Here is a 10,274-nt window from a genome sequence, read left to right on the forward strand (position 1 = left end):
GAAGTCTAGGGCTTCTGGATCCAGGGGAGCCAGATCTCATAGATCTACCCAATGACTTGTTGCGGTATCCGGCGGATGCCGGCAGAGTAGGCGGTCGCCTACTTTCTTTCAGGCACACCTGGCTGGCGGTCGTCCACGACAAGTGGGTCAGGGAGGTGGTGTCCTCCGGATACAAGATCGTTTTCCTCTCCCCCTCCAACTCAAATTTTCTCCCCTTCGCCACAACAGCACCCACTGAGAGGGGATCCGCCCCTAGGAACAGGAAACCTACAGAGAGATAAATGGGGCGGTCCCCCTCGCTCCCTCAACTTGGTTTCCTGTTCCTAGGAAGGAATCCGCAAAAGAGGATGCCTGATCTGGTAGCCGCCCACGTGCATGATATGAGCAGAGGGGGCCCCAGGACTGGAAGCGGTGTCGGGTGGAGAGAAGGCCCCCCCTGTCTGGTAATGCAGGTGAAGCCGTGGTGTGGAGTACCGAGGCTCACTTTATGGGGCAGGGGCAGGGCCCCCCCTGATACAGCGAGGCCGGGTAAACGAAGAGATCCTGAGCTCGCAGATTGAGGTGCGGGGCAGCGCTAATAAGAGCGGAATACCTGGTAGCAGGAGATGTCCGAGGGCAGCGATCGAGCGGCAGGTCGGGCAGGTAGCCGGCGCTCCCAGGCTGAGGCGACCCAGAAGTTCTGTAACAGCTTCCTGGGTCAGAGGAGGCAGGCAAGCGCGGTATCGCGGGAGCAGGAGGCAAAGGAAAAAAAAAAAAAAATGGCCAAAAAAAAAAAAAAAAAAGGTGGAAGAGATGAGGGCGGCACTGGTAATACTACAGCGGTGCGCAGCTATGTCGTCCAGACGACCCGGTTTCGCTCCAACTGAGCCAGCCAAATGAGTCCCCACAGGGCAGCAGAAAGAGCGGTACCAGGAGAAGTGGCAGCTCCAGAAGAGTCCAGCGGGCATTCCAGGCAGAATGAGCCCAGGCAAAAAAAGCGGAAGGAGAAAAAGCCGTCCCACGCCTCGCCTCAGCCTGAGTCGCGAACCCCGCAGCCGGTAAGTTGCTGACGAGATTCATGGGAGAGTGTTTTTAGTCAGACTTATAGCTAATGGCGTTTCCTTGATCCATACTTTTTAGGCCAAAAGAACGGAGAAGGCGAAAAATAGTGTGCTGTAATTTTCTCAGCCCCTCCCAGATGGCCACCCTAAGATTATGCCAGTCTTGTATTTAAAAGACCTTACAGGAAGAATCCTCAGGGGAAAAAAAGAGGATATTCGTGCTATTATTAGAGAGGAGCTACGGGCCTTGGGCAGCTCCAGTAGTCTGGGGGGGGTCATTCCTCCATTAGAGGAATGGTTTCACCAAGAGGAATAGCTTCACCAGCGTCAGGATCGCCGTCAGAAACTGGGGAACTAGACTCAGATCCCAGGAATACTTTTCCTCAGAGGAGGAGGAACAGACTTGTTTCCCTACGGACAGTGTTAATAACCTGGTTAAGTCTTTCCAATACTATGGGCCTGGCCGAGGCTAAGGACCCTAAAACACCGCAGGACATGTTTTGCAGGCATTTCCCGGAGAAAGATCTGAGCTTTCCCAGTATTTCCAGCTATAAAGGAGCTGGTGAGGAGGGAATGGGAGAAACGGGGTCAGAGAACCTTCCTCCCCTTAACTTCAAAACGCAAATACCCATTTGATGACGAGGAGTTAACATCTTGGTCGAGAGCCCCAAAAGTAGATGCGGCAGTGGCCTCTACCTCTCGTCGATCCTCCCTGCCGGTGGAAGATTCAGGGACGTTGGCTGACTCATTAGTTCGTAAGACAGACACCTTTCTTAAATGATCCTGGGAGGTGTGCACGGCAGCCTTTAAGCCAGCAATAGCAGCCACGTGCACAGCAAGATCAATGTTAGTGTGGCTGGATGACCTAGAGGGAAAAATTAAAAGCGGAATATTCAGAAACAAGCTCCTTTCCTCTATTCCGCTGATTAAAGGAGCAGCGGCCTTCCTGTCCGACTCCTCAGCCGGCTCTGTTTATCTGCTAGAGCAGCAGCGCTAACCAATTCGGACCGGCGGGCCTTATGGTTGAAGGGTTGGAGAGGCGATACACAGACTAAACTTTGTGCTATACCCTGCCAGGGTAATTGCCTATTTGGCACAGAGCTGGACGAGATCTTAACAAAAGCGGGTGAGAGGAAGAAAGGTTTCCCTAACCAGTATATTCCCTTTAACAGGAGGGCCTTCAGGAAGCCTACGTTTGGGGGGGAAAAAAGATTTCAGACCTCAGGACCGCTGGGGCAATACGGATCCCAAGCAGAGGGGCAGCCCGTTTCGGAAACGTCCCTTCAGGGGGGACCGATTCCGTTAGCACCAGTACACCGGTAGGTGGCAGACTACTAAAATTCAGCCACCAATGGGGAAGAATTACATCAAACCCCTGGGCCATTAACATCATTTCATCAGGCCTAAAGCTAGAATTTGTTCGGCACCCGCCGAACTCCTTCCTATTGACTTCTATGTGAGTCCCAAACACAGCAGGAAGCACTGGAGATGGAGATTGCAGCGCTGTTAACTAAGCGTGTTCTGATAGAGGTCCCGGGGGACGAAAAGGGAAAGGGTTTTTATTCTCCCCTATTTTTAGTCCCTAAACCAGATGGCTCTTTTAGAACTATAATTTGAAAAAGCTCAATACATTCTTGAAGCTGAGGCCGTTTAAGATGGAGTCAATACGTTCAGCGATAACTCTTGTTCCCCAGGTGCTATATGGCAGTCTTGGACCTGAAGGACGCCTATTACCATCACCCCATATACCAGGGGCACCAGAAGTTCTTGCGAGTAGCAGTCTGGTTCAGAGGTCGGATCCAACATTTACAGTTTACGGCAATGCCGTTCGGACTATCTATGGCTCCTCGGGTGTTTACCAAGCTGATGCTAGAGGTGATGTCATATATAAGGCTGAATGACACCCTGGTGGTCCCCTACTTGGATGACCTGCTCATAGTAGGGAATTCTGTTTCCCAATGTGAAAAAAGAATAGCTGATATTGTCTCATCCCTACAGACATTAGGCTGGCTAATCAACTGGGAGAAGTCCAGGCTGAAACCGGTAACCTGTCAGACGTTCCTAGGCCTTCAAGTAGATTCCGTAAGTCAGAAATGCTTTCTACCAGATGCTAAGGCGCAGGCCATAGTTAGTAAAATACAGAAAATCACTGGGAAACCCGGAATATCATTGAGACAGGGTATGTCCTTGCTAGGGTCCCTAATATCATGCATCTCGGCAGTGCAATGGGCCCAATTCCACTCCAGAAAATTGCAGTGGGCTATTTTACAGGAGACGGACTGCGTGGACGGTTGGAAGGGAAGATGTCCTATCGCCTGAAGTTATTAACTCCCTAGGTTGGTGGTTGGATCCTACCAATTTGTCAAAAGGAGTTCAATGGTGGGTTACTCCCTCTAGTACTCACCACGGACTCTAGCCCTTCAGGGTGGGGGGCTCACCTGCAGGAGGAGATATTGCAGGGCCCATGGCTGGAGCATGAAATACAAAGCTCCTCTAATATAAAGGAACAGCAATTTATTATGCTATATCTCAATTTCTCCTGCAGCTGAAAGGAACCCACGTAAGGATCCAATCAGACAATACCACCGCAGTGGCTTATATAAACCGGCAAGGGGGAACACGATCAGGACCGTTGATGTCTATTGCAGAAAAAATCTTAGAGATAGCCGAAGTGCATCTCCACTCATCTGCACTCCACATAAGGAGTGGACAATTCTCGAGCAGACTACCTCAGCCGCCAAACCTTATATCAGGGCGAGTGGGTCCTCAGCCGGCACGTCTTCGAGATGATAGCGGCGAAATGGGGCAGACCAGAAATAGACCTGTTTGCGACCAGAGCCAACAGGCATGTAAAAAAGTTTGCTTCTCTCTGCAGAGCAGACAACCCAGACATACTGGATGCCCTCCAAGCATCCTGGACGTTCCAGCAAGCCTATGCCTTCCCTCCAATGGTTCTGTTACCAACAGTGGTCAGAAAGATAAGACAGGAGAAGGCGAGAGTCATCTTGATAGCCCCGTTTTTGCTCAAGAAGCCATGGTTCTCATGGCTGAGAGCCATGTCAATAACTGACCCGTGGATTCTGCTGCTACACCAGGACCTTCTCTCGCAGGGACCCTGTTACCATCCACAGGTCAAAGCCCTGCACCTAGCGACCTGGAATTTGAAAGGGAGCTATTGAAGCAGAAAGGCTTCTCGACAAACCTGATTAATACCCTTCTACAAAGTAGGAAGGAATCTACAACAAGAATCTATGCTAAGGTGTGGAGAAAATTCCTGGCCTTTCACCCAGTAAGATTGTCCGGTGAAGTACCCATTACGGCCATTCTAGAATTCCTTCAGAAGGGCAGAGAATTGAGGCTCTCGGTAAATACTCTAAAGGTCCATGTATCGGCCCTAGGAGCCTTGTTTAACCACAATGTGGCACGTGATAGGTGGGTGACTCGGTTTATTTCAGCTTGTCAACAGTCAGAGCCAGTTCATATTCCTCAGCTACCAGCATGGAATCTTAGCCTTGTTTTGGATGCCTTCACTCAGGCCCCGTTTGAACCCATAAATTCAGCATCAATGAAATGCCTTTCATTAAAGACTGCTACGCTAGTAGCCTTAGTATCGGCTAGAAGAGTAAGTGATCTTCACGCCCTGTCTGTAGATCCTCCCATTCCTGTCAGTAACACGAGACAGACTAGTATTGAAGACGGACCCGTCTTACCTTCCCAAACGGGCTACTAAGTTTCGTAGGTCTCAGGAGATCTGTCTGCCTTCCTTCTATGAGAACCCAACAACACAGGAGGAGGTTAGATATCGCACTTTAGACGTAAAAAGAGCTGTACTAGCCTACTTAGATAGGACCAGTCCCTGGAGGCAGAGTAGGTCTCTTTTTGTCTCCTTCCAGGGTAACAAGAAAGGGGCTAGAGTTACGACAGGCACGTTGTCCAGGTGGATCAGAGATGCGATCACAATGGTATATTCGGCAAAGGGAGAAGACCCTCCACAGGGTATTAAGGCGCACTCTACTAGAGCCATGTCATCCTCCTGGGCTGAGAGGGTGAACGTCCCAATTGAACAAATATGTAAGGCTGCAACCTGGTCTTCTCCATCTACCTTTTATAGTCACTATAGACTAGATTTATCCTCTACCGAGGATTTGACACTTGGTAGATCTGTCCTTAACACGGTGTGCCCTCCCAGGTGATTATCTCTGTAGGTGCTGTCGTGGCGAAGAGGAAAAACCAAATTACTTACCGGTAATACTCTTTTGTCGAGTCCACGACAGCACCCGCTCACTTCCCGCCCATAAGATTTCACAAGTGGTTCTCCTTGGTGGTGGAGATTAGACTTAAGGTGTAGATAACTATAGCAGACATAGAAGTATATATGTATAACATAGATGAATTATCTAAACAAATTGACTAAAACATGTATGGCGGTTCCTCCGTTCTCTGTAATACAAACTGAGGGAGCGAGGGGGACCGCCCCATTTATCTCTGTAGGCTTTCTGTGCCTAGGGGCAGATCCCCTCTCTGTGGGTGCTGTCGTGGACTCTACAAAAGAGTGTTAACCGGTAAGTAATCCGTTTTTTCTTTCCTCTCCCCCGCCCCCAGGGAAAGACAAGAGCCTTCCTTCGGGCTATTCAGGCTCTCTTAAAGGATGGAGTCATCATTCTGGTCCCTCATCATGAAAGGTTCAGAGGATTTTATTCCACCTTTTTGTGGTTCCAAAGAAGGATGGGACAATGCGACCCATTCTGGATCTCAAACTGTCAAATCAGTTTGTCACGGTTCGGCGATTCCGAATGGAATCTCTCCGATCAGTTGTTGCTTCCATGGAAAAAGGAGTTCCTAGCATCCATAAACATCAAGGATGCTTTCCTTCACATTCCGAGCTGCCCGTCTCACCAGCAGTTCCTGCGTTTTGCAATTCACGAACACTTCCAGTTCGTTGCCTTGCCCTTCGAACGTCACCACTGCCCCCAGGGTCTTTACCAAGGTCATGGCCATTCTCCACTCTCGGGGAGTTGTGGTGTTACCGTATCTGGACGACCTGCTCATCAAGGGTCCGTCCCTTCCAGCCTGCGAGGAATCCGTGGATATAACAGTAAATACACTTTCGCGCCTGGGGTGGAATATAAACTTCGCAAAGTCTTCCCCCGAAATCGGCTCAGCAGATTTTCTTTTTAGGAACGATCTTGGACACTTGCCGCGGGTTGGTCTTTCTCCCTCCAGAAAAGATGCACGCCTTACAACAGGCAGTGCGGACTCTTTTTTTCCCTTCCAGCTTCTCGCTCCATTCGTTTCAGCATGAGAGTTCTCGGAAAGATGGTAGCTGCGATGGAAGCAGTTCCATCTCTGTCCCTTACAACATGCGTTGCTGTTAGCTTGGGACAAGAACCCGTTCTCCCTGGACCGTCAGATCCTTCTGTCCCTGCGGGTCAGGCAAGCCCTCAGGTGGTGGACTCTAAGATCCTCCCTGAATCAAGGGAGGTCTTTTCTCCCATTAAGATGGTTGGTTGTAACCACCGACGCAAGTCTTCTCTGCTGGGGTGCGGTTTTTCGTCACCACACGGCACAGGGTTGTTGGTTGATCCGAGAGTCATGTCTCCTCATCAACATTTTGGAGATACGAGCGATCAGATTTGCTCTACGGATTTTCCACCATCTCGCAGGTCACCCCATCAGGATTCAATCTGACAGCGCCACGGCTGTAGCGTATATCAACCGCCAGGGAGGTCACATCCTCCATTGGGCCGAGACCAACCGTTCATCCATCTCAGCAATCCACATCCTGGGCGTAGGAAATTGGGCGGCAGATTTCCTCAGTCGCCTAGGCATTGCCTCGGGAGAGTGGTCTCTTCATCTGGAAGTCTTTCAGCAGATTTGTCGTCGTTGGGGGACTCAAGATGTGGACCTCATGGCCTCATGACTAAACAACAAGGTGTCTCGGTTCATTGCCCGATCCATGCGCCATCGTAGCGAATGCCCTAGTTCTGCCATGGCATCGGTTCCGGCTCCCGTACATCTTTTCCCCCGCTTCCGAGGGTCATCAAGAAGATCAGAGCGGAGGGTGTACCAGTGATCCTAGTCGCGCCAGATTAACCGCGCCGAGCTTGGTATGCAGAACTAATACAACTAGTCGCCGACGTCCCCTGGCGACTTCCAGATCGCACGGATCTGCTTTCTCAGGGCCCAATTTACCACCAGAACTCCGGGGCCCTGTCTTTGACGGCGTGGCCGTTGAATCCTGGATTTTAGCACAGGCTGGATTCTCTCACGATGTGATTTCCACCATGATTAGTGCTAGGAAGCCTGTGTCCAGGCTTAGCTATCACCGCACCTGGAAAATCTTCTTTACATGGTGCAAGGCTTTTATGGTTGATCCCCTCTGGTGTTCTCCATTCCGGCCATATCGGAGTTACTTCAATCGGGATTAAACTCAGGCCTCGCGCTTACCTCACTCAAGGGCCAAATTTGTGCCTTGTCAGTGCTTTTCTAACGCAAAATTGCCACCAAACCTCAGGTCAAGACATTTATGTGGCGCCTCCTTTATAGAAGGCCATTGGAATCATGGGACCTTAACCTGGTTCTCGGGGCCTTACAGGAGGTCCCTTTCGAACCGCTGCAGGACGTGTCATTGATAGTCCTCTCTTGGAAGGTGGTCTTTCTAGTGGCAATTACATCAGACGCATTTCGGAATTGGCAGCCCTGTCCTGCCGCTCTCCGTTCCTAAATTTTCATGAGGACAAGGTAGTTCTCAGGATGTCCCCGTCCTTCCTGCCCAAGGTCGTCTCCTCTTTCCATCTCAACGAGGAAATTATTTTGCCTTCCTTTTGTCCAGCGCCAGTCCATCGCACTGAGAAGGCCCTCCACACCCTGGATGCGGTTGGGGCGTTGAGACGGTACATCTCGCAGACGGCTCCGTTCCGCAGGTCATATTCCCTGTTAATACTTTCAGAGGGGCGTAGGAAGGGTCTAGCTGCTTCAAAGGCAACGCTAGCCAGGTGGATTCGCTCAGTGATTCAGGAATCCTACCGTGCCAGGAACGCGCCTGTCCCAGCGTGGATTAAGGCGCACTCTACCTGGTCAGTGGGCGCCTCTTGGGCCATTCGGCACCAGGCCTCGGCAGAACAGGTCTGCAAGGCTGCGACTTGGTCCAGTCTGCATACTTTTACAAAGCATTACCAAATTCATTCTCAGGCCTCTGCGGATGCAGCTCTCAGGAGACGCATCCTGCAATCAGCAGTACCTCAGTGTTGACTCAGTAGTACATGGGGTATTAGCAGATGTATTCTCCCCACCCAGGGACTGGTTTAGGACGTCCCACTGTCTGTGTCCCCCAATGAAGCATAGGAGAAATGGGGATTTTTGTGTACTCACTGTAAAATCCTTTTCTCCGAGCCATTCATTGGGGGACACCGCACCTGCCCTGTTTAGCCTACTGGCTCATTTGTAGCATTCTTAGGTTTTGACATAGTTATGGTTATTGACTGTTTAAGCTCCTACTGCTTTTTTCACTGAACTGGAGATGGCTCATCCAGCGAGAGGGTGTATACTGCAGGGGAGGAGTTCACTTTTTTTCTGGTTTACTTAGTGTCCTCCTAGTGGCAAGCAGTATAACACCCACTCTGTGTCCCCAATGAATGGCTCGGAGAAAAGGATTTTACGGTGAGTACACAAAAAAATCCCTATTTTACCCGTCAGTCCTATTTTGATTTGGGAAATGAGGCAAGTAAATTTTCAGCTGCCTTGGTGCGTGAGCACAACACTTATAACACTACTAGATGGTGGCCGGATTCTAACGCATCAGGTATTCTAGAATATGCATGTAGCTTATTTATGAAGATTTAATAATGCACCCCCCAATCCTGGTATGCATGGTACCCCTCACCCCCCCCCCCCCCTGTATCATGGTATGCGTTTCCCCCTTTCCTGGTATGCATGGTCCCCCTCACCCCTAGGAAACTGCACAGATACAAAAAAAACCAAAACATTTATACTCACCCATCTTTCCTGTGGTCCAGTGCTGTCCCATTCTGTCGGAGGCTGGGGGAGCCGGGGAGTAGTGTGGCACTGGCGCCGGAGTACGCGCATGCCCACACCGCGCTGTCGGCGCCATTTTCCTGAAGACACACTGCAAATATGTCTTCAGAAAAATGGCACTGGATAGTGCTATGCGCGATTCTCACGCGCACTCCTGCCCTGGCATCTTCCGGTCCCAGTAAGGCTTAGCGCGAAGGACTGAAGATGACGTCATTCGCGAGAGCGCGACGTCATCAGTGGTGTTTCGCGCAAAGCATTACTGGGACCGGAAGATGCCGGGCGCGTGAAGTGGAGATTGGGGGCCGTCAGAAAGTGAGAATATGTAAAAACAAAAAAAAAAAATGTTTATATAACTATTTTTTTGTTTTAATTCTATTTTTTACATACTCACCTTCCGATGGCCCCCATATGTAAAAAATAGAATTAAAAGAAAAAATAGTTATATAAACACTATTTTACTCTTCGCCACGACAGCACCCACTTGGAGAGAGGGATCCGCTCATAGGAACAGGAAACCTACAGAGATAAGAGGGCGGTCCGCCTCTCCCCCTCAGTTGGTTTCCTGTTCCGAAGGGGAACCGCAGGATACGCTACAGTCTTACCTGGGCCAAGGAACCGCCTGTGCAGTGTCTGCGAGAACGGCAGGGGTTCCGGTCCAGAGGCAGCGACGGGGGAGTGCTGGAATCCGGCTCCCTCCTCGGCTGGTATGGATGACGGGCAGAAACCCCGGTACCGGGTGGTGCCGACCGGGGTTCTTCTGTGGACAACATGACACCGGGCGGGAGGATCCATTCCGGTCCATGTGGGGGCGCAGGAACCGGAGAAAACGGCAGTCTCCGGCGTTCCTAAAGGGCTTCAGCGTCCAGGAGGACGCACAGGCAGCGCGGCAGGAAGTGGTAAGGAGGAACTTCCGGGTTACCGGAGGTTCCTCGGCTCAGAGCGCACGCGCTACTGGGCGGCGCTGCAAGCAGAGAGGCGCTCCCCGCCCCCTCCAAAGAGGGGAAAAAAAGGAGCGATTTGATCTGCAGAGCGCGGGCGGCTAGTCTAGGCGCTGTAGCGAGGAGCCGCAAATAGGCGCACCTGGAGGAGGGAGGTACCAGGTATGAAGGGGCTTATAAAAAGGCCTGGGGCACAGAAATATGGCGTGCAATCATGTCTTCACCAAGGCAGGACACCCATCCCCAGGCAGGCGACGCAGCA

The sequence above is a fragment of the Dendrobates tinctorius genome, unplaced genomic scaffold (genome assembly GCF_039654945.1).
Source record: "Dendrobates tinctorius isolate UK_male_01 unplaced genomic scaffold, ASM3965494v1 ptg000147l, whole genome shotgun sequence".
NCBI classification, from domain to species: domain Eukaryota; kingdom Metazoa; phylum Chordata; class Amphibia; order Anura; family Dendrobatidae; genus Dendrobates; species Dendrobates tinctorius.